We start from the raw sequence: 25,181 nt of genomic DNA on the forward strand, positions 1-25,181 counted from the left end.
TCCTGTCTCATCTTTGAAAATCTGTGTGAGAAATTAACTGAAGATGTTAGAGTTCTTGAACATCCCTGTATCTCTCTAAAAATGTGTTTTCTAAAATGACAGAGGACAGTGACTGCAGACAGGCTGCATAATGACCCCAGCAATGGCTCAGCTCCAAGCCACCCAGGACAGGCAAACATGGAAATAAATCTTCCCCTCTCCTCAGACCCACAGAAGAGATCTCTGCCATGGCCAGAAGTCTCTGTTGCTCAGAGCAAAATTCCTCTGTCAGCCTGCATCCTTGTACACATTCACACTGCCAGGTCTTGTCTTCAGCCCTTTCTTGTGTCAGAGGTTTGCCAGGAAAAATTATCCTTTCAGCCAGGGAACCATGTGTTCTATGCAAATGAAAGCAAATAGTTCTGGTGTTAATAATCTCACTTGTCATTGAGCAAAACAAAGCTTTTGAAGCTAATTCAGAATTTATCATCACATCAACATGCAAGCTTTGCTGGCTCCACTTACCTGTGCCAGGTTATTCCCATAATACACATACACAGGACTGCCTTGACTCAAGATCTAACAAATATATCCTGATGTAGTGAAAATCGCTTGGAAGATGGTGTTGGATCCATATTTTTTTACTTGTTTTGAAATAACTTGCTGGATGAACGTGCCAAAACTTTAGTGGGCATTACTGGAAAACTGCTCTCACTGTGTCTTAACAGAGGCCTGTGCTCTGGTACAGCTTGGCAGTCCACTACTTTACTAATCTTTAGTCCCGTTGCAATACAGGTGTTGCTTTATTTTTGAGATAGAAACCAAACACAATTTAAAAAGCAAAAGATGTTCTTCCTGAAGATCACAGAGATTGACATCTAGGTTGCTCTTTCTCTTAGGGAAGCTCAAAGCCCTTTACTCTCTTTAAATAGCAGTGCTTTGTGTCTGTCACTGTACCTGTCATTATCTCGTTGGGGTTTGTATGTTTGGTTGGCAACACATGCTCATTCTCCTGATTAGCACCATGCTTTAATTTCATTTAATATGATCCTCATTAACCACAGTAATTTCACTTTGCCATGTAGAATTAATTAGGATGAAGACTGTCAAATGAAATGTAAAAAATAATCAGTGGTTCTCATTAAGAGATAATAACAAGATTTTTTTGTGCTGTTTAGCAGTTTGGTTTTGGTACCAGCATCAAATGTTAAGAACTTTTACATGTTGTGATCATTAATTTTAATACATTTGATATGGCATCATGCAAATAATTAAATCCTTAAACTTCATTTGACAACCAATAATTTAGACTTCTAGCTAGATACTGAAAAAGAGCTTTAAGAATAGGTAGCTAATTCAGGCATACATCAGAATCTGATGACACGTGTAACACTTGAAAGAGGAGCTGAAGCAGTCAGCTAATGATTGTATCCAACAAATGAGTCAGGACTGATACAATTTTGGAAGATTTGAGGCAAACAAAGAGAAGTTCTCAGAGAAGTGTGTCAGGGCCTTAAGGGGTTTAGAAAAACTGGAGGATTTTGAGTTATTTTATAAAGGCTGGTCTGACGTTTCTCTTTTGATGAAGCTGGATGTAAGAAGGATGGTGCAGATTGATTCTCCATAGGGAATCTACACCTAGGGATAGAGCAAGAACTAGTTTGCAGGAAAAAGACATTTGGATGTTAGAAAGAGCTGATCTCCCAAAACAGCCAGCTGTTCAAAGTGGTGTGTCTTCCTTCTCAAGATTCTTGTTCTCAAGAACAAGGCAGACAGATATCTCCCAGGAGTGGTGGGATGTACTTCCTGGAGAAATTACTTGGCACCTTCTCTCTGCCTTTGTGCCTTTGTTCTTTTAAGGGTGAGCCAAGTATGGAGAAAGGCAGTAGGCATTCATAAGGAGTGCACTTGCTTAATGGTATTGCCTCAGCCAAGGAGTCAATGTGTGGTCTAAACACCCAAATTCATTAAAACTTAAATAACAGTCATGAGATGAAAGGGGTATGTAGCTTAAAACACAGATGCCTGTTAAACCAGGACAAACATTGTGGACTGGAAAATAATTTTACCAATAAAAAGTGCTTGTTATGTTTGAAGTTAGGGAAATTCTTCCTGTTTAAATGTGTAGGTTCTATATGACAGCAGTATTGTTTGTTTTCTGGATTTCCTTTGTGTTGTGACATTTCAGGATTACAGTAAACAAAAAAGTCATCATGAACTGTTCAAGGAATATCACTTTTATGGCATTAGAGATGTCATCCCGATTGCCTTCAATTAAATCCAAGAAACAAAGTCTCACCCTTTCCAGCTTGTTATTGGTCTGTGAGCCCAATGAAGTAATTTTCCTTTGATTATGCAGCCAGTCCTGAACATATGAATAGATTTGATGACTGCATGCTGTGGTTTGTTGTGGTTTTTTTCATTTTATGGATTTTATTCTGCCTGGAGGCTATATAGTCTGTTATGCTACCCATCAGCCCTGGCTACAGAGTCCAGCTTGGAAAACACTGTTCTTTTCCTGCCAACTTGTTCAGCCTACAGTCACTCAGCCTACAACAGCCTGTCAGCTCGACTGAAAAGAGCCAAGACTTTACCTTATGTTTCTTTCCCTTTCCTTTGCAAAAGACAGTATGTTTCTTGATTCAGATTGGGCAGAAGTTCTTGTGCTGCATGGCCAAGAGCTCTGGTAATATCTCCTGTGTTCAGAAGAGGCAGCCTGGCCCTGTTAACCACTGAGCTCTGAAGAGGAGCCAGGAAGAAAACAGTTCTTTCTGGTGAAGTTACAGGAATGTTCTATTTGTAACGCAGCCGTGGTTTTATGAGCTTCAGCAACCTAAACACAAGGGGGAGATGTAATTGCCACCATTTTGCTGTGGCAGGGATAAACAGCCTCCCTGAGGTGTCCTGAGATCATGGAAGGAAAGACTTCTGAACTACATGGGAGTAAAATGCTCCCAGGCATCCACACAACATGTGGCATCATTGTCTGAGCCACAGAGCAAAATGCGCATCAGAAACACCCTCAGCACAGCCCATAAAACTGTGCAGGAAAAGCCTATTTTAAAGTGATGTTGCTTTGAGCACACTGTCAGCAGCAGAACAGAAACGCCAGCGAGAGGAGGGAGGGGTAACAGGAACAAACCTGGCATCTGTGTTTAGGGAAGACTGACTGCCTGCAGCTCTGCACACCTTAGAGATAGCTCAGCATACCTGTGCAGGACCCTATGAAGCTAGCTAGTACCACAATCCCACAGATTTATCCCTGGCCATTCAGCTTCATCACTCTGAGGTGCTTTACGAGCTCTTGGTGTTCAAATGTTTGAATTTTCTGGTAAAGGAACCAAATCCCAGCTCTGTCCACCTTTTCCCTTGCCACTTCTGAGAACCCACTGCGTACTAATTTGTTGATCATTTTGGCATGCCGAAGTACCCACTAGTTCACTCAGTGTAGGCAGGCATCTTCAGTTCCAGCATGCCAAATGTGTTAGTGGCACAGTGGAGGCTCTGCATCTGCCTGGCCATGCCAGTGATGCACACAGGAGCAAGAAGTGGTGAGACAGCACAACAACAATTGTACCACAATAAGAGCACCAAAAAGACCTAGACCATTGTTCCAGCTCTAATATTAGAGATATCAGAATTAAAACCTCCTAACTTAATTTAGGTTCTTCTGTAAGAACTGCAGATGCTTTCACAACACAAACTGGGAGATGTATTTATCTGCATTGCCTGCTAGCCATGACAACACATGTGGCTGGGAAGGTATTTGTTTTGTGGCCAGCCAACACTACAGCTCATCTCTCCCTCCCTCTTTGCCTTTCCTCCCAGTCTTAGTCCCACTGGGGCTTTTGTTTCAAGTTCTGGTGCCAAATTTTCTACATCTCTCCTGGAAGTTATTCTACTTTTAAACTGCCAGAGTTCTCTTTTCTTCTAAGTGTCTACTCCTTTCTTCTTCTTTTCTGTAGTCTTTACTCTTTCATTTCCCATTAAATAATTTTCTGTGTCTCACTCAGTCCCCCACTTTCATCTTGTGCAGCTTTTACAGCCTACAAGTTTTTGTAATTGCAATTTCTTGGGGGGGGGGGGCTGTGTGGTTTCCTTTTCTTCCGACTGATGTTGATTACCTTTTGGATCAAATGTTGACACAGCTTGTGCTTCCAGGTAACACATATGATACCTCATGGAAAAGAGGGGTTTATATCCTATAAAAGCACCGAAATGTGAGTTGATTTGAATATTTTCAAACTATGGTTGCTTATAATTAAATTATTTTTCCTAAACTTCATGAGTTATTATGAAGGAATATTGATAGAGGAAAAAAAAAGTACTTTAAAAGTAAGGTTTTCTGCAATATCATATATTAATCTGCTTTTCACAACTGAATGACTTTGAAATGCTCTGTTAAGCTGAGAGTAAATACAGCATGAGAAATAGTGCTCTCTCTGTAAATGCTGATATGTGTATTTTTAAAATTGAATACACTGTTATCAAAACACATCCTATTAATTGCTGAAAACAACTTTCTCCATGTTTGAGTAATGTTTTGTATTCATTTATTTATCTAGGATGAGGAATAGCAGGAACACGAGAGGCTTTCCTGGGAATGCATCCAAGGAGAGCTGGTGGAGGCTCTCTAGTTAATCACTTTGTCAAAAGGAGTCCTTTTTCCAGTGTGCAACATTTTTCACTTAACTTTTCATTAGGCCTTTTCATGTAAGTACTACCAAAGCAAGCAGCTGTGATATGGAAACCTTCATTTATGCCAGATCACTTGAACCTCCTGCCGTTTTATCTGTGCATCAATAAATACAGAATATGAGTGAATATAGAGCTTGTGCAATGCTAACCCACAGCAGGCTGAGCTCCCCCACATCCCAGAACTTACTGCAGTCTTGCTCAGAGTTTGCTGTCTGTTCCCATACTCAGAAAAGATGTGAAGTCCCCAAGCATGTGTGTTCACTTCCACCATTAAAGTAGATTCAGGTGCTTGGCATGGCTGTCTCCAGGCAGATTTTCCTTAAATAATTGATAGCTGCACTCACACTGCCCATGCTTCTCTGGCTGGCTGTACTCATGTTGTGCTTATAGGGCTTTACAGAACACGTGCTAAGGATCTCACTTTCTTGTTGATGTGACCTGTTTTCATATTTTCAGATGAAAAATTATACTAAATGAACTTTCTTACACCTACTATGATATGATCAGAAATTTCTATTTTTACAACTGCAGCTGTCCTGAAACATTGTAAAAATTTAGTGTTGTGAGCCCCTAGGGTTTGATTGCCAGAAGGTACTGAATGAAGAAAGGAGACATCTTAGAAATTAACTGGAATGGTGTTACATTAAGATCTTCTTATGGGCAAAAGGAAACATCAAATGAGTTGAACCAGGGATTTATCATTAGTTTAGTTAATATCTTGTTACTCTAGTCAAACATATCTGATTAATTCAAAAAAAGCCTGACAAATAATGTGGTAGAAATGGTACAGAAGAAAGTTTTCCCATTACCAGCCTCTTTTCTTTGGCACTATCTCTGTGCCCTCAGGGCATTGGTTTTGGTCACCCTTAAAAAGAAAGGGGTGTTTATAAAGTTGTGTTAGCATGCGAAGGACAGAAAGGGTTATTGTTTGTGAAGGAGTGAGTAGCAAATTGTTTTCTGGATTCTTTATTATGCTTTATAAACAGATACAAAATTTATGGAGCTTGTGAGATGAGGCTTAGAGCAGATTTGCAGACATGGTGTGGGCAAACAAAGCAGAACATTGCACTGGCTGGACTGGGGTCAGCTTTAAGCAAGGCCTTGATGATATAATTCTGTGCAATTAATAATGGGTGTTTGGTGGCTCTTGCAGTGGAATGACTGGTTTCTTGATAAAGTTCATTTTGTTTGAAAACCAAAGTACGTAATGACTTGCAGATGGAATTAACCCTTTTGATTATAGCTGTTCCACGTCCTGTGTTGCGCTTTTCATGTGTAATTGCTGTAGAGGAGCTACAAGTGGTGTTTTATGCCACAAAACGATAACTGCTCTGTGTATTGGCTTCCTCTAGATGAAAGATAATGTCTATTTCTTAAGAATTTCACATTTTTCAGAATTGGTTTGAAATTTTCTGCAGTTCTGCAATTTTGGGGACAAAACAAAATCATATAGAAACTTAGCAAACTGATTTATGAAAACAGTTTGTTTTTACAACAGTTTTTACAGACTGTTTCCCATACAGTTACATATAAGTATAATCTGCATATATTTGCAAGATATGAGCACTTGAGTGAAAAGAGTTGACCAATGTTATATCAGCCTTGGGAACAGCTGATTGTATTGGTTTTAGTCATGTAGCAGACTATGGATCTCCCCTTAGAAAGCTCTTACAAGGGATCCCCAAGAGTCCATTGTTTCAAATACAAGTTTTTCTGCAGAGTAAAACACTGTTGCTTTTATTTACTAAGAACTATTGAGATGCTTTGGAAACTTCCTTGTGTTTGATGGCTTGAAAAACACAGTTTTTGTCAGGATGCTACACACCTGTAACCTCCACTGATTTCTGGGATTTGCAGTCTTGGTCTCAGCCTGTAGCAGCTGTTCATCTGGCTCAGTGTCCCCTCCTTAACCACAGGCAGCACTTATTGAATAATACAAAGGAACTTTTTCCACCTCTGCTGCCTCGGTCCTCACAATGAACTGAAGAACTACGTTTTTCTTTGACCCCACAGTTAAGGACAACTAATGACAAGGTTGGTTTCGTAGACAGACCACTGAATTTTGTTTTCTTCTGGCACTACAGCATAGATGTTTTGTGCCGGTGGTGTTTACGTTAGAAAAAAAAGAGTTCTTTTATGTACTATGAAAGCAACAGCTTCAGTACAGTAGCTTGTTCTGTGTTTTCTGTTTTGTTTGCTGACTGTTACTAATTCCACATCATTTATTCCTTTAAAAGCTGACTTAGAATTTTCAGTTGTGTAATTCTCAGTGTGCTAAAGGCTACTTTTGAGGTATGTGCGTTCAAAAATGGTTCAGTAGGGATAGTTGACTTTCACTGGTTATTACTTCAGGCATGTTTGCAACAAGGAGAAAAAATGTTTTATTGTTGTTTCAGATCTGCTGTGTTCTAGGGAATTAAAGCACATGCTTTGAAAGGGTGAAAACCTGGAGGTCACAGAGTAAAATTTTTCAAGTCTTGGAGGCCAGAGAGCTAGAAAGCCCATTCTCCAGTCTTCACCTTTTATATCCTGGGGTACGTGAGGCCATAATTGTTTTGTTGCTTTATTTTGCATGAGGAACTAAGTGTGGTCACCTTTTAGAACGGTGATTGTGTGTGTGACCAGCATGGGTGAATTTCCTTCCGCCAGAATGACAGCCTGCTGCAGCAGGCACACCATGAGGAGGGGCATTGGAGGGGCAGCAAAGTTTGTAGCTCAGGAAACCCTAATCAAGAACAAAGGAGTGCTTTATAGCAGATATTTTCATATCAGTAAATGCAGTGTTTGGGGTTTTGTTTGGTTTAGATTTTTTCTTCAGAAGGTATGAGAGGCTGCTCCTATCTAAGAAGTATAATATTGACATTTATTGAATGGGAAATAAGCTGATTTGTGTCTTTTCTGGAGCTTTCCCTCTGCCTTGTGCATCCTTTTGGTGACTTAGGTGCTGCCTGGAAAAGCTGCAAAGCATCTGGGCTTCAGTGCTTTCCTGCCAGGACGGTGGTATCTAAAGGAATGGCTTCCACATGGGGAGCAGTTGTACATCTTGAAGAGTATGCTGTCCCTTAATTAATAAAAAGAGCTTTCTAGGATGGATACAAGCCCATTTTAGTCATTGCTTGTCACAGTGCTTTGAAAGTGTCTTTAAAAGCACTTGTATGTATTTGGCATGAGCTCTATGTGGGGAAAGTAACATGGGCTGGTTGTAGAGCAATGTGACAAACAGATGGACAGGATGATGGATTGGGAGGGATAGGGCAGTGCAAAGCTTGACAGTTGAGATAAATGGTAGGGGAAGGAAGTTTTGACATGGGACAAATTTTATGTGGTAGCAGATGAGCATCTGGCAGGTGAATTTGAATGGGGAAGGGACACAATCACATGCTGAGCAAGGAGAGGAGCTTGTTCTTGTTACATCTCACATATTTTTGTGGCACTACAAGAAAGGCAGTTTGGAAAGCTGAGAAAAGCAGTGACACAGTAGCTAGGGCTGAGTAAGGGTATGAAGAAGAGATTAGGGATGGGATGGGATGGGATGGAATGCAAGCAGCCACCCCCAGAAGTTTTACAGAAGTGCAGCCAATAAATAGAATTTGTAGGTGGAGGCCCTGGGTTTTGTATTCCAGGTGACAAATCTCCTGGTGTATCTGCAGAATCCCTGAGGGTGCAGGGCTAAGGAGGAGGAAATGAAGACATGTCAAATATGAAGAATTATAACTTGGTGTTTGGCTGCATCATTGTGTGAGTCCGTCCATCACTGTACAACCTCTGTGACAGACAAGGATTTGTCAGGAGTAGACCTGGTGTATGGAATCAGCCTTCTCTGCTGCTCTGAGAGAGAGAGCACCTCTGACATACAGCCCCACTTCTAATTACAAATATTTTATAACCCTAATGGAACTTGGAAGGAATTATTACAACAATGTATTCTTAACAATGTATTGCAAGACCAAACTGGAATAATGCTTTTAAACATTCTGCATCTGATCTAATATTACAGCTAATCCATCAGAAACTGATCCTGAAGTCTCTCAAAAATGGCTGTTGCTGGTGTCAATGGATATAATGAATTCTAGTATTGTCTTGCCAAATAGGAAGTGATATTCTAAGTCCTCATAGTGGCAAAGACAGATCGATACGTTTGTGAAAAGGTATCCCTAGCAACATCTGATGGGCACTAGTCTTCATCTCTGGATATCAGTGCTGCAGTCCCCCATGTCAAACAAAGTTAAATGTTGTTAAAGAAGTATAATGGAATTATTAAAATAGAACCAGAGCTGATCCCACTTGAGACAGGGCCAACTGTACCTAACTGCACAGGCAGTGAAACTGGGTACATGCAGTTATTCTTGTTCCCTGTGATTTTACAGTAATAAATGACATTCCCATGCCTGGAGAGTCTTTCCTTCATAAAAAAATTACTCCTTACTTTGCTTTTTGTGAGCAAAGCAAGAAATACTATAGACAAAAATGGACAACAACTCAGTAGAACATTTCTGCTCTTACAACCAAGTAAAGAGAAAATTTCTTTCTGAAAGCACCAAACCCAGGTATACGCTGTGTTTAAAGAGTGAAAATAAATATAAGCATTTATGGACTAGCCAATCTACAAGCTTGCTGATCACCAAAACAGGAGCTTTAAAACGTACAGATAATGTAGATATGTTTGAGTCACACTAAGTTTTGTTCATTTTCATGAGGTTTTGAAGGTTTTGGTCCTGATTATGGACTGAGTATAGGAGTTGTGATGAATTATTTATTTCCCAGTGCTTTTGGGTAGCACATTCTATTAAATATTAGTGAAATAGCTTCTCTCAGCTCAGCTGTTGGAGCTCCTGTCTCTCCTCTGCAGGTGTTTTGCTGTGTTTTTGTCACTGTATTTACTCAGAAATGCAGTATTTCTGCTGGCCTCCCATTTCACATAGAAACACCCAGAAAAAGAGAAGTTTGAGTTATATGTCAGGAAAATTTTGCTGGAACAATTAGATTTTGGGAAAAAATTTAAGCTAGTTAAGTGAAGTGGACACTGTGAGCCATTTGGGAGCTCGTTAAACATCACTGAAAATTATACAGGAAGGAATAATTCTACAAAATGAAGTGTAAAAGCTGGATAATCCAAGTGATAATTTTTATGGGGTCCTTACTGTCTGTTATTTGGAGAGAGACAGGTAATGGTCTTGTTAGTAATTCTGCGGAAAAAGAGAATTGAGACCCACCAGCATTTGCAGAATCTCAGTGAGTAATAATTGCAATCTTTAAGCTGTTACTTCACTGTTCAGGATTGTACTTGAAGTGGAAAAAAAATGCTTTTCTATCTTAAAGCTCAGACAGGAAGAGTGATAAAGAAAGAAGTGAGTTAAACCCAAGGCAAATGTGCAAGTGATTATTAGTACTTTCTTTAGTCTGAACTTTTTGTCACAGTTTTCAAAAAATGTTTTAGAAAAGAAGTAATTGTTACAGTATTCTGGTCATTAGTTATCTGGGAGTTTTGTGTTCAAATATTTATTTTAACATGACAATAATTATTATTTTACAATATTTTCATAGTTTAAGATACCTGAGGACTACACCTCTTTTTTTCACTACCTCATTTCCTTTTCCAAATTTAAGGGAATGTAACATGATATTTGCTTTGTTTAACTTCAGAGCTGGCAAACAGATAAGGATTAAATAAATGATAGGAGAACTAGCTTTTAAATTGCAGAGCGCTAATTGAGAAACAATGTAGAACAATCTCGTACAAAATGATGTTTGACTTTTTCCATGCCTAGATGACAATTCTGTGGCTATTAAAGAGAGAAGAGCTATCTGGCAGTATGGATGTCATCAGCTTTTGTCCAACAGATGCCAAGGACTGTATCCAACTGAAAATAACAGAATGGCTTAAATCAGACAGGAATAAGAGAAGGTTTGAGAATAAGCTCTGTTACATAGGAGGACAAATTCTGCCACCTGCTACGGTTTACAAACTCTGCTTTTGAAATACAGATTTCTCTTCTCACTAATTGGAAGTCCTGTAATATTTTTAAATAAAAGTAGCAGCCAGTTATGTGATTTAAAGTGGTTATGCTGGGAAATACAGTTCAAGGACAAGTTGCTGTGCAGCCATGGGGTGGGTGAGAAAAGGCAGAATAGCTGACAGTAGCATATAGAAAATTTGGTTACTAAACTTTTACTGTGTAGAAGTAAAACAAAAGGCCTCCATGGCCTACTTTGCTCTGGAGGATAATCAGTGTGTGAGTGGTCAGGGTGATATTCCATGGTGAATTGCTCCAGAGCGCTCTGTAGAGCCTAAACCCAAGTAACATTTGCCTTAAAAAGGCATGAGAAACTCCAGGCCTAAATGAAGTTTTGGCCCTTTTTGTTCCAAGAAATGGAAATTACTACACCTCTCACACCTGGTTTTCTGTCTGAATGTGAGGCCTATTCCAGCAAGTACTCTCAAGAAAACAGAGTTGTGACTGCAGGTTTGGGGCTGTAGCAGGAGCTAATTTTCATTTATTTAGGACTGTGTTTTGTGCTTATAAGATAACATGGTCTTGAAGAATTGCAAAGCTCTCAACTCCCACCCTGGCAGGTAGATAATGAAGAAATAATCTCTGAACTATTTTAAACTCTTTTGAATAATTAAGTATAGTGGCAAAGATTTTTTCCAAATGAACTCTCAGTGCAAGGCATTCCATTGCATTGTTCTTCTGTAGAGACTGACAGTTTATTTCTTGCACTCTCTATGTCACATTTGGCTAAGCACATGCTGTTACCTTTCTTTGTGCTGCTTCCTATTCCCATTATTGCTCCTACACTCAGTCAGGCCATTCCAACATACACATTGCACCTGCTTGAATATCTTTGAAACTACCTCTACAAATCCCTAAAACCATTACAGATGTGAATGAGAGCCTCGCAGTGGGACAGTCTGTCTTTTGGACACCAGGTTGTCATCAGAAATCTCACCATCACTTCTTCACCTGCTCATGTGGTACCCAGCTGTGCCTTGCTGGCCCTGCTTTTGCCTGGAGTGTGAGATTTGCTGTTCAGATGTGAGATTCCCATTTCTGAAAGACTCTGTGTCAATCTCTCGTTGGCATCTCTGTGTTCTTCCAGAGAACACACAGAATTAGGTTTTAATGGGAGAGAGGGGAATGCTTTAGTTCTTCTTCCATGTGCATTAAAATATAAGTGCATATTGTAAAGAAAATATAGCTGCTTAAGGAAGCAGCGTGGTTAGAGTGAAAACTTCCAATAACTCTGGAAGCCAGGATCTTTACATGTTTTACATTACAGTTCACTGTGTTAACACTTGGCCACGGTGCTGTGCAGCTCCTAATGCATCAGAATTATGGAAACATCTGGGCTAAATAGCTTCATGCCGATCCATTGAGAAAATTCACCAAGGATTCAATAATTTTTAAGATATTTCATTTTCTATCTAAGATAGTAGATTGCATTATGCTTACATACCGATTTATGAAACACACAGGATCATTTTGTTTATTTTTTTTTTCTTTTAGTCTTTTAAGTGCCTACAGGGCACATCTGTGCTTTTTTTATTAAGAGCTACGTTATGGCTGGGCCTTGCGTGGCTGCAGTGTGGGAGAGGGAGCAGAGAAGTTCCTTTTCTCTTTGCACAGCCCATCCTGAGACTGCCAAAAATTACAAACCTCTCCAGAGCCAGGAGTAATCCTTTGAAAGGAAGGTCTTTCTGCTGCATCTCTGTCCTGCTGGCCAGGAGAGCTGGCTGACCGTGTGGGAAAGTACCAAATTACTCTGTTGCAGCACAGCCAAGGTGCTGTGGTTGGAAGCCCCTTTGCTGCAGTCATTGTTTCCCACACACTGTCTGATCCTGGCACACCCTCCTGCTGGGACTGCAGGAGCAGCATGTCCACTGGCATCCTCTGATCTTGCCCAAGTGCTGTTCTGGGGACACTCAGCCCTGCTTTGGTGTGTTTGTGTTGTGCTGGTACAGAGAGGATGGTCTGTAGCAAGCACTGAAATCTGCCTTGAGCTCTCTTGTAGGGCACATACAGCTCCTGCTGACTGAGGTCTGTAGTGTTGTAAGCTGATCCCATTTAGTGTCATAAGGAGCTTTTGGTTTGCAAAGCTTCCCTGCCTCCCTGAAAAGCGTGCATGCTCTGCTGCATAGCCCTTATAAAAACCTAATAGCAAGGTGTTGTTCCAGGTATGACTTTGGCCTGTGTTTTGCCAGGTCAGTGGTGAGCATCTAAATGTCTTGAATTTCAGTTCAGCAGATGATCAGTGTGGGGCTCACTCTGACACTGTGTAAAATAACTGCCATTAAACTTTTATTGTTGGGCAAACCCTACACTCTTGTTCTTAAAGAGGTGAGGGATTCCTACAGAGCATTCATTTTTTCCCTGGAAGCACTCGTGCTGGATAGATCTTTTAATTGCTTCCTCCTGGTTCTGAAAGCTCAGCCTTCATATGGTGTTCAGGTTGGACTTCAAATGAGGCAAGGAGCTGGAGAAAAGACATTTTGTGTGTAAGGGACTGGACTATGCTATGGCCCTTCCAAGGGTGACAAGTTTGCTTAAGTTAACTGCTTGATCAGGACTAAGTCCCAGTCATGGGCTAGAGATCTTCAGGTGTGAGGACACAGAGTTAGTCTGCTATGAAGATGACAGCTTTCTGTGTGGAGAAGAGAATGTTACCATCCTTTCTGTAAGTGTCAGATAAAGCAAATTCCGCCACGCTTGTGCAGCATGAAGAATAAATAAACTTCTTTTTTTTCAAGACAGATCCTTTAATTTTCTCACATTTGAGAGCAGTAAATTATACTGCTTCTCATGGTGCGAATTTCTAAATAGTCTGATACAAAATTTTTCTATTGTCTCCTTAATTAATTTGGATGTCTTTTTTTTCTTCTAGCAAAGGGGATGATTTTCACTGACTGTAACGTTTTAAGCTGATATGATAAAATCTTGCTCTAATGGAAAACCAATTAAAAAGCAGACCTGGGAGCAGCAATACCAACTTGTCACCCAACACTGCTCTCCTTGAGTAGGTACGTGAACTTCAGTATCCCTTCTCCCAAAGGTACACGTTTTGTGGGGTATAAATAAAGACTTTGTTGTGCTGACTTTCTCTTCACCAGACCAAAGAAATGTAAATATAGATCAGGAAATGTTCAAGGCAACCCACGGTGTGGGGAGTTAATCTACTTAATATGCATATAAAAAGCTTTTATAGGGATGATCATCAGCACAAGCTCTTGTCTGATGTTCACTGTAAATAAAGTTGTGTCCCAGGCCTCTAAATCTCAGCAGCCTGGACTGCTCTGAGCATTGAGAGACAGCCAGCTGAGCACTGAGAGCACAATGCTGGCACGTAGCACTTCAGCTCATTGTGAATTTCCCAGCTTTAAACTGAGCCCTAAACACAACTGCAAATCTCTGCAATGAGGCCTCTGCGAGCTGAGCTTCCCTGGTTGTGCTGGGATTTTCTGGGATGAGAACAAAGCACCTCTGTCTTGAGGGCTCAGCGTTCTTGGTGACTAATCTGGAGCTGGAGACTTGGCCCCAACAGGAACTGGTTACTCTGCTCTGGGTTCCAGCTGCTGGGCACAGTTTGTTGACTTTACCCTCTGCAAACGTTGTAATGTGTATACTTAAAGGAAAAAAAGTCTACAAACTTCAGAAGGTGAAAGACACCACTTCATAATCTTCCACCTCTGAGTATAGGAACAAAGAGCCAACATGCAGCCGTAATTATATTTAATGCATTGTTGCCAAATATTCTGAAAATATATTGAGGTGTGCTCTGTGATTTTTGTATGCACGGGAATATAGATGTGCAAAGCTGAACAGAGCTTCATTTTCTTCCTGTGATTGGTGTTTGCAGTGACTTAGAATCTCTTAAAATGTTTTGCCAAAGTGAAGCATATCTCCCTGTTCAGAAAGGAATAAGGATGGTGAGTATCTACTGGAGAGGTAGTGTTTAAAGGTTCTGCTTTGTTTATTTATTTATTTTGTTTATTTGTTTTTGTTTGTTCATTTGGTTTTGCTTTTTTATAATTCTGATATGAAAAATAAAGAACAAAAATCTCTTACCTGGAGTGAATGCCAGGGAAGAGACATAGCACAATGTGTTTCTTTGCATTATATACCAGGTAAGTGATGCAGCTGGACTTACTCAGATGGCATTACACAAGTTTTCAAGTCCCCAAATGTACTGGTGATGGGTGTGTGTTCTAGCATTCAGGAATATCCATGTGTCGGTGAGAATGAATTTCATGTCATTCCTGCTTTGTTGAAGATGCATTTTTCTCAGCTCTTCGCAGTACTGAAAGGGCCAAGTATCACATTCACACTGGTTAAGGAAATCATTCATGAAATGAAAACATATTTTCCAGGACATTTATTGACTGTGTGTCCAAGGGGATCCCATCAGCAGCCCAAGAGGGAAATGCTGTTCAGAAAAATCACAGAATGATGCCTTGCAGTTCTCACTTGTTCTGAGGATGCCCATGATCTCCAGTTTTCTCAAGTTATTTTCAGGTGGAGAGGGATAAATTGGCACAAGCTGTTGAATGGAACAGTTCTTTCTTTATTTAGAAATATTTATTCAAACTTATTCATTTTTTACTGTTCTACATGGTCTTTACTGAAATTAGTGCAGTGTTTATTTGCAGCATTTTGAAAAATACTGTATGTAGTTTCTTTATATTTTAAGCCTTTTTAATGGGAAGAAATAAGGTAGGGTTTTCTGCATGTTCTTCATTCTCTGCTTTCCTAAGGGCAAGAACTTCTGTTGGAAAGTTGGAGGAAGAAGTTGATCCCACAGTACAACAAGTTTGGCACATCCCATTGCCTTGAGATGGTGTTTTCCCTGGAACGTCCGAAGACACCTAAAGGTAGGTGATAACTGTTACTTGTGTTTTACAGTTGGTAAAATTAGACTACTAGAGGTTTAAGTGGTTCACCTGAAGATCAGATAATAAATCCAGAGTGTGTTAAGCACCAAGCTCCCCAGTTCTTAGCCTCTGGCAGAATAGCTCCACTTAGAAAAGGAAAAAAATCCCCAAACCCTCTAATTAGTCATGGAAGGAGTAAATGTGCAGGAATCTTATACACTTTTAATCACACAGCTCTTTTTCATTGATGCAAAGCATTTCTAGAGTGTGAGTTCACAGGGAGAAAGGGTGACTGAGGTGAGAAGTGTTCAAACAGCTGAACAAACCACACATGCACTTGAAATTACTGCAGGGTTTGTAAGTTCATAAAAGCCTCATAACTATAATGTTTATTAGCCAGCATGATAATTTTCCAAGGGAAATAGGGAGAGTTGTGAGTTAATTATCCCCCCACTGTGCTGCATGCTGTAACACTGGAGAAAAAAATTATTTTTCTTTTATTTCTGCTTGTGATTGACCAATATCGTGGTGATACAGAGAGGTTATGTGGCTGTAAAAACAAAGCAAAAATCCCCAGCAAACCAAAGAATGACACTGGGGTGTGTCATGTTGAAATGAGATAGCGATAGAGATAACTCATTATTAATGCTCCTACACACAACAAGGAAGTCTTTGGGGAACGTTTTTCTGTATGACTGTGCCATTTGTCCCTGACTTGCAAAAAAGCTGCATTCACACTGAATCTCATTCAGAGAAATGAACTTGGCAGATTAGGGGAATGGATTTCAAATCAAAATCCACAACTTTTAGGTGGATTGATTTATTTTTCTGATGTGAGATTTGTTAGGATAGTGATCTTCAAAAGTGTGATTTCTGTGTTTAGAGTAATATCCTTGTTGGGCTTTCATGCAGCTGGGAAGTATGATTCCCTAAAAGTTTGTATTTTAGAGATTTTTTTTTTTGCAGGAAAAGTAATTTTTTCCACAAGACTCTGAAAGAAATTTATAATGGATATAAATGGAGTTTATTAAGGCTTTGGCAGATCACAACCCACATTAATCTGTAAAACTCAGTGTCTCATAGCAAGTAGCCAAGTTTAGTGTTCTTGGGTTCAGGTAATGATTCCTGGATACAGTTCTGTGATCCTGACCTCAAGCAGCATATTTTCTGGGACAAGAATGTTTTCTCCAGTAGGTGTGGGACAAAAGCTTATATATTGATCAGACCAGCTACTTCCTGATTGAAGTATGAGAATAACTCACATGTCTGAAGTGGGTAACAAATATAAAAATATCTCAACAGCTGCATGAGCTAAAAAGACAGTTGCAAATAATGCCATTTATACATTCCTAAAGTCTCCAAAGAGTAAGGATTATTGGTCAGTCTACTAATTTTCCAGGGGAAGTAGGTGATGTGAGTTAACCCTCCAGTACACTGCACACATTTTGGCAGTGAAGAGAGCACCACATGGAACAATGTTTCATCTTTTTATTTGTTGATGAGAAATCAAAATCACCAGGGGAAAGCACTGAGAATTCAAAAGCATTGGGAAATCCCTACAGTTTTTTTTTTTTTTCCAACTGCAGACTATTATGCCACTTTAAATAAACATTGTAATCTAGCAGACTAGTATTAAGATAAATGTTTTGTGGCCTCAGCTAAGTCCATTTCCTGCCCTCATTTCTCAGGGTGCAGTTGAGAATGGCAATAGCTGGAGCACTTGGGAGGGATCTGGACAGACACTGATAAAGTACTGGGTAAAAAAGGAGTAGCTGATGACACCCATGGGTGGTCCTTTGCAATGTTTTGTTTACTGAAATCTCTGATATTATTTGCAACAAAAGCATTCTGTTGTTCGGGCATGTTCTGTGTCAGTTAATAGGCTGATGTCCTAAAATGGGAGACTGAGTGGGCTGGGGTTAAAATCCGCTGATGTAAGAGATAATGCACTTTTCCTGTCTGTAACACAGGATATTTGTTGTTTAGAAAGGTGACCGATTGCTAACCTGATTATGTTACCTGAACAGAGGAGTTAAAAATGGACTGCTCATCTGGGTGGATTTATTCCTGAGTGGATCCACTTGCTAGTTTTGGAGACTAAGGGATAATGCATGGTAGGGCTTTGGACACTTAGGATATCCGTGAGATTGAAAGGCCAGATATTCAGTTAAGTTTTCTTGGGACAGGAAGAAACAAGGCAGGCCTGGCCATACTGAGTTGTTTGCAGGCTGAAGAGAGTTCAAGCTTAGCAGAAGGTGTTAGGCCACTCTAACGATTCTAAAAGGTTTCCAGATAGTGACAGGAGACATGACAGCAGAATACCAGAAACAGCAATTCAGATGAAACAGCCCTGGAATACCCTTTTTTTTTTGTTTTTAACTTTCTCTTCAACATCTGTGTTTTTTCCCATGAAACTTTTGTAATGGTGAGGTACAGTAGACAATGATCCCTCTGAGGCAATATTTCTCCTAGACTTTGAAGGAATACTGATTTGGCTTCCACAGTTTATTTACTGTCATTGCCTGTGCTGGCTGTAGGAAGACCATAACAGTGTAATACTGTGAGTAATGATGCACATGGGGGCCTGATGAGCTCCCAGCAGATCATCTGAAGGCTGATGCCATGTTGCAGGAAACTTAAGAGAAGCCTTTCAAATCATCAGGTGCTTTTTCCCTCTCAGGACTTGCTGCTGCAGAGTTTCAAGGCTCCCTTTGAATGGTTTATCTTCCTCTTTGTGTCCTGTGGGAGACAGAGAGCTGTATGTAGCTGGTCATTATGGGAATCCTCACAGATGTCTCACTAGCATAACATAAGAGATGCCATTGCAAAAAGATGGATTTCAGAATTACATGTATACAGTGGATGATAAATGCAGGTGACAACAAAGAAACATCAATAAGAACTCGGTGTAGGAAAGCTACTGCACTGACTCAGTCTCCTTCAGTAAAAGAGTGTGGTCCATAGATTTTTGTTATTCCAGCAAAGCACAGAGTCTAGCTTATCACATTTTCAGTTTCATTTAAACTTGCAGGAAGGTTTATTGGAGCCTTGAACTCCACATCAAAACAAAACCTTTGACAACTTCAAAACTTGAAGAGGATTTTTTTCCCCCATTCACTCATTCCTGTTCAAATCCATTTCTTCCATCAGCTGAGGACACTGGCAGATGAACTGGCACCCCTGAGCTAATATTCATTCTGGTGGGACCCCAAACTAAGAGAGACCTTGATGGGTGTTCCTCTCCAGCAGCAACCTGTGGTTCTTGGCAGCCCAGGGAAGGAAAGGGGCGACACCAGCCAGAGGAAGGGTTTCTGTTTTCAGTGCACCAGCCAGATTTTAGGTGCTGCTGCCAAGAATGCAGATTTTATTAGTGCTGCAAAAAGAAACTCTGTTCAGGGGTCTTTATTTTCAATTCCAGTTTAATTCATGTTAATACTGCAAAGCATTTTCTCCACTACTCTAATGCCATTTCACAGCCCCAGGTGGAGTTGCCTTCATGTTACAGCGTGGAAATGGGTTCAGGGTCTTTAGGGAGTTAGAGTTGTTATACCAGATTTAATGCATAAATGGGCAAATTATGGTGGTGGGGGAGAGATGGGGTAGGGAGAGGAAAGGCCTGGAATATGTGAATTGGTTTCAGTAAGAACCAATGTGAAATTTCATCCTCTTCTCAAGAAGACACCAGCCTTTTCAAAGTCTCCCCCATTTTTCTAGGCTTAAAGTAAATAAGTAAATTGCTCATGCTCCCATTTGCTGGCTTCCAATGGAACTCAGAACCAGAGATATAGAAAATAATTTAATGGCTTGAAAGGCAATAGTTTACAAATGGATGAGGTAGGATTGGTTCTTAAGAATTGCCCCATTTAGTTTCTATAGCAGAGGATTGCAGCAGAAGAATTTTGTTCACCTATTCCTGTGTTCACGATATACACCAAACAGGCTATGCCAGGTGCTTGAGTGAATAAATAGGTAATTACTGAAACTTTCAATTACATTAGCTCTAAACCCTCATTTTGTTACTTCCTTTAATTATCCAAGCCAAATAAACACAGAGGAGTGTGTCTCACATTAATTTAGGCCCAGGCTCAGCACGGTAATTTAATTAAGCACCAGTGTAATTCACAGGACATTAGAAGTCCCACTGAAACCCACTTCTGCTGTTTTGCAGTTGTTTCGAAGCTGGTTTTACTTCTTGACGTTCCAAGACAAGCCAAGCTTATTTTTTTTTTTTTCATTTCAGCTCAAGTTATGAGCAGGGGAGAAAGGCAATTTGAGGTTAAGTGGAGAAAAATTTTACAGACTGCTTGGGGAAAAGCTGAATTTGAAGTAGAAATGAGCGTTAGAGGATCTGAAGCATGTGTGGGCTAGGTGTTTGTCAAGCTGCAGGTGGAGGTCCTTGCTATGTACCCATTCCCAAGGAGCTGCTTGGGTGGGTCTGCCCAGGAGGGGACAGGAGGCCACTCCCTGTTAAAACACCCTGGGGCTGGGCTCTGTTGTGCCTGTCATAAGGAGTGCCGTGATAAAAACTTTGTTGGATGCTGGCAGAAACCAGATTTGCACTTGATTGCTCACCTTGCTTGCCTGGGTAGCTGAGAGTGTGCTGGGGGAGCTCTTTGCTGCTGCTGAAACTGTGGCAGAGGAATTGCCTGGATGAATTTCTGTTCTAAAGAAACCCTCACCTTGGCATTAGCTGGGTTGAAATACTTTTAAGATCCAACTTGCTCAGAGTGTGGTCTTGTTCATGTTGGTATGAATAACTTCATTATGTAAAAAAAAATTATGACTGCATAAATTAACCCTGTGCCATTCTTTCAAGAAATTGTGAATGCAATTGGGGAATTGACAGATATCTGGAATATTAATTGAAAAGACCAGACAAAATTTTGTATTTCTTGTTATGGCTACCACAATGTTACAACTTCCTTTAGCTTTAAATAATTATCTAGATAATTATTCATTTTGTTTTAAACCTATTAAAACCATGCTATAAAAATTAGTGCCAGTTTTATATAACATGTAGACAAACTTTGCCCATGTAAAATGGTTTTTAGTTGAGGAAAATACCTTAAACTTTCTGGAAGTTTTGAAACATTTTGACAGAACTTCTGATGTAATGATAGAGAAAATGCTCAAAGATTAGCATTTTAAACCAAATGTTTTTTGTGTAAAACAAGAAGAATTAATCATCATGTTGAAGGGGAGTTGTTATAACAATGAAGCAATTTATCAAATGCAGGGTTATGAATAGACTCTAAAAACCTCTTAGCTTCTTGTCCAGAGCTGCTTTCCCACAAAGTTAACAGAAAGTCACCGACAGAGTTGCTGGGAAACTGGGATACTTGCACGTAGAAAATTGCTTGGGAAATGTTTCTATTTTTGGATTTTTCAACACATAATTCTGAAAAAAACTTGTTTCTTTCTCTCTATACCCACTCCCTCTGTTTGCCTAAAATTTCTAATGGGAATGCTGCTGCCTCAAATGAATAGTACATTTTAACTTTGCATTTCAATGTTACTGTACAAAGTTGTTATTAAAAAAATTAAAGAAATAATTATTTTAAAACAGCACTGCTGTCCTTTCAAGCACTTTCAATTACTACCACTTATTTTAACTGAATTGTTTGTTAAATTTGCAGCACATCTTCTGTGCAATCTGGTCAGTCTGTAGGAACTGCTGGGTTACTTCTGTTTCTTTATCTGCTCCAAGGGAAGTGTTTCTGAGTCAGCAAAGGCAACCCAGCACATTTTCCAGCTTCCAGGAGGGAAGGCTCAGGAGAAAGACAGGCAAACCACTGATGAGCCAGTAACAGTAAACAGAAAGGAGGAAGAGCCAAGTGGAGCAGCTTGGAAGGAAGGCCCAGGTGGACACCAAGAGCTGAGCACTCTCACTCTGGCAGTGGAGTAAGAAAACTTGGAGCAAGCACACTCAGCAAGATCATGATGAACTTCTCAGAAATTAGCCAAATTGTATTGCACAGATTTACAGTCCCTGCTACACTGAAAGTCACAGCAGGGGTACTTGTCTCAGTCTTGTCTCTGACACTCCTTCTCTTCAGAGAGATTAATGCTGTCCAGGGGCTGGGGATGTAGAGGAAACCCTTCCTTCCTCCCAGCTTCTCCTCACATGTCCCAGGACTGCGACAAGCGGTATTGGGGTTAGGGTTCTGCTCCTCAATACAAGCAGCGTAAGTCTTCTCTAATAGGCTCCTCATTGTCCTTGTCCCTGTTCTCCAGACTTTTTGTGTTCTGCCCACATCCTCCTGGGATGGTGGTGCCCACAGCTGAGCCCTCTGCTTCCCCCCACAGAGCTGAGTGCGAGCGTTGCTCCATGTGTTCTACAGATGACATTTGGTTATTCTTCCCACAATGGTTTTCCATTTTTCCCAGCAGCATGGTGTTGTTGACTCATATCTGTGATTTAATGTATTATAGCTCAGTAGTGAAATGGTAGAAGATTTGTGGGTTTGATTTTTTTTTTACCTTTCTGGCTGCTTTAATAAAAAGAAAAAAGAGGTGCAATAGGATCACTGGCAAACTTAGTTTATTTAATTTATTGGTGTTCTCAATGCTCAGGTTGAAAAGCCACATTCACAGAAGTGCCTGCTGACATCATGAATCACCAGTCACTAAGACTGGGCTATCAGAAGAGCTGTACAACCCTTTTAATCAGTATCAGCTGAGAGGATTGTGCTTGACTTCAGGTTTGGTTGTCTTCACAAAATAGTTTTAATCATTTTTTTTAATTGGCTCTGAAGTCAGAGTTTGAAAGCAAAGCTAAAAATCTAGTCCTTATTTCTCTTTTGTTTCTGTGAAGCCAAAATATTGTTGTCCCCTTGCTGTCTGTGTTGCAGCAATCTGAACTTGTTTTCAACCCAAATATTAGCTGTGTGTCCAAGCCTTCTTTCTCCTGTCAACAAATTCATGTTGATGGAAGGCTCAGTTTTGTTATTCAGGCTTAAAACTGTGTTTTACCTTGCAGGTCTACACTGGAGGCATTATGTCATGAGAAATATCAGAGATAAGAAATCCTGAAAAATCATCATTTGTATGCAAGCTGACATGTTTCAACAGCATGGACAGGGATTAAAAGGTTGCAGTTTTTTAAATTTGTTGTTGTTGTGTTGGGGTTTGGGGTTATTATATTTTTAAATTTTAAATACAATTTGGAAACAGATGAGTGCTTAACATCTTGAGACCAAACATATGTTAGTGTGAAGTAGCAAACTTGTGTGTTTGTTGCCCATTCCATGACTACAAGCCAGAAATATTTTGACATCACTAGTTAAAGTTTGATAAAAGGTAATTATTGGCATTGAATCACCCAAGATGTTTGCTATGTTGGCTGCCTTTCAGTCCATCCCACTGAATGTTGCAGTGCTTTCCAGTCAGACATTAGAGACCATTTCATGGATGCTTACAGCAACCTGTCAAAGTTTCCTGCCACCGTATGTGCACTGACTCCATAAATCCCAGAGTATTTATTGCTGGGGCTGTCATTTTCTTCTTAGAAAAACATTTAGTACTCAGATTGTATCTTCTGCACACATTCAAGTGCGAAAAGAAAAGAGAGAAAACTGAGAAAAACAAAAATAAAGTCTTGCAATAGTTCATTTTCAACTCGTGTTTTGTGTTTGTGGATGTTGCAGCAGCTGTGGACTCTGCAAAGTGGAGCGACTCTTGATTTAGTCTGGGACATGATTTTTCTCATTCTCCCACTGCTTCCTGGGCTCAACACATCCCAGTGTTGTTTGGGAGAGATAAGGAGTCAGCTGGCTGCTTTTCCAGGCAGCATTACTCTCCCCTTGCCTCTCCCTGCAGACAGCAACTTCTGTGTGATAAGGCTAAGTTTTCAGCTCTGAACATTCATCAAAACACACCATTCCTCTTGTAAGAGCATTTAACTGAGATCTCTGATGCATGGCCAATTTGTCTCCTGCACAATGTTCCTCTCAGTTTTCAGCTTTAGTGCAGCAGGGTCAGAAATAATCAGGCTTTGAACCGGGACCGTGTGGCCAAGCATGCAGAGCAGGAAGCAGAAGGTTTGACAATTGCATCATTATCTGTGCCATGCAGAGAGAGCAGCCCACCAGAGAGCTCTGTATCCCAAATGTAGTGGTGGAAATGGGAGTCAGTCCTCTCTCTCCCCATCCAGAATTCTGGGCAGTGGGCTGGACAACAGCATGAATGTTCAGGGCTGCGTTGTTCAGCTTCTGAGTTTTTTGGTTTTCTTTATTTTTTTCTGCCTCTGTAACTTATCCCTCCCTCTTCTCTACAGCATCCTCAAGGCTGATGTGCTGCTGGTAGAGCCAGACACTCATATTCATCCCAAATCTGTTTTGTTTTTTTGCCAGCTTTACTTCCTGATTCAAACTGGCCAGGGGAGCAGTGGTTCTAACTAGGCCAAGGTGCATGTTAGGAAGTGAGAACAGGAGACTGTGAGCTCTTACCAGCATCAAGAAAAGGCTGCAGACAGTTTAGCAGCCATCAGGACTGGAGATGGTTGGGGGCAGAATGCTGTGAATGCTGCTGGTTCCTTCAGAATTCCACTGGAATGGGTATTTCTGACTTAAGGGGAAAAACCCTCCCCATAAAGAATAGGGTGGGTTTAGTTCTTAGGACATTTAATGATGTACTGGCATGTAGTAACTGCACTATAAATATAGTCTGAAAAAATACGAGCTTAGTTTGGAAGCTGCTCTCAGCTAAATTATGGGGTTTTGATCCTGGCCTAAACTGATCCCACATGTTCCTGTATTCTCCCAATGTTTGACTGCACAGTAAATCAACAGTAATTTTTGCTTTTTATTGCAAAGAATAAATAGAAGAGATTGGAAATTATATGACTTTGACATATGTTTATCACATGGTTTGGGATTTTTTTATATCTTTTCGGGTTTAAGATTTAAATAAAGTTTAAAACAGGTACAGAGGATCAAAATCTGTTAACTGGTATTAGCTCAGAGAAAGCAGTCTGAGGTTCACCAAAGTGCTCATTTCACAAACACTCAGTGCCTCTACAGAGAAGAATGCACTGATTTTACAAGTATTGATGTGCTCTGCTCACATGTACTAACTGTGTGAAGAAATAGTACCACAGCAGGGAACAGTTAAGGAGGAGGAAATATCAAGTGACTTCTTTGGTAATGATACCCACTGCTTTAAAGCAACAGCCATCGTATCCCTGGATTGTGATGCTTCTCCTTTGAAAAATTAGCATGTTCAGTATTTATTCTTTTTAACGTCTCCTAAGGCCTTCTCTTCCCTCTTCTTCACTCCTCCTTGTTGTACCCACTTCAGGGATGATGCCATAAGCAAGTGTCTGTTCTGCAGCATGGAGCTTAGCCTGCCCACTTCAGCTTTAAAACTCTTTGCCTTTCTGTTCACAAACACTTTTTTTGTTATCTGATCTGTGCCCTCCAGCCTTTTTTATTTTTAAGATATTTTATACTTTTTGTTGTACCTTGTAACTTCTCCCTATTCTTCAGCTGCGTTTTCCAATTTCTTCCTTTTTTTGTTTTAACTTAAGAGTCAGTATTTATAATTCTTTTCTGGTACTATTGAAATGTGGCTGAACTTGTCTTCTTGAACTTGGCTTTCCTAATGAACTGACTTTCCCTTCTGAAACATTAGTCTGGCA

At 40.2% G+C, this 25,181-nt stretch overlaps 1 long non-coding RNA gene across 2 annotated transcripts; it reads left to right on the plus strand.

Moving 5' to 3' along the window:
• The first annotated feature begins 13,573 nt into the window (after positions 1–13,573).
• LOC128787289 (uncharacterized) lies at positions 13,574–23,059 on the plus strand. 2 transcript variants are annotated; one of them, XR_008430652.1, is made up of 3 exons: positions 13,574–13,696; positions 15,428–15,544; positions 22,524–23,059. It is a non-coding gene; the product is annotated as an uncharacterized LOC128787289 (long non-coding RNA). The 2 variants fall into 2 exon arrangements; XR_008430653.1 differs by lacking the exon at positions 13,574–13,696 and adding an exon at positions 14,530–14,602.
• Positions 23,060–25,181: the final 2,122 nt, after the last annotated feature.

The sequence above is a fragment of the Vidua chalybeata genome, chromosome 4 (genome assembly GCF_026979565.1).
Source record: "Vidua chalybeata isolate OUT-0048 chromosome 4, bVidCha1 merged haplotype, whole genome shotgun sequence".
Classification (NCBI taxonomy): Eukaryota; Metazoa; Chordata; class Aves; order Passeriformes; family Viduidae; genus Vidua; species Vidua chalybeata.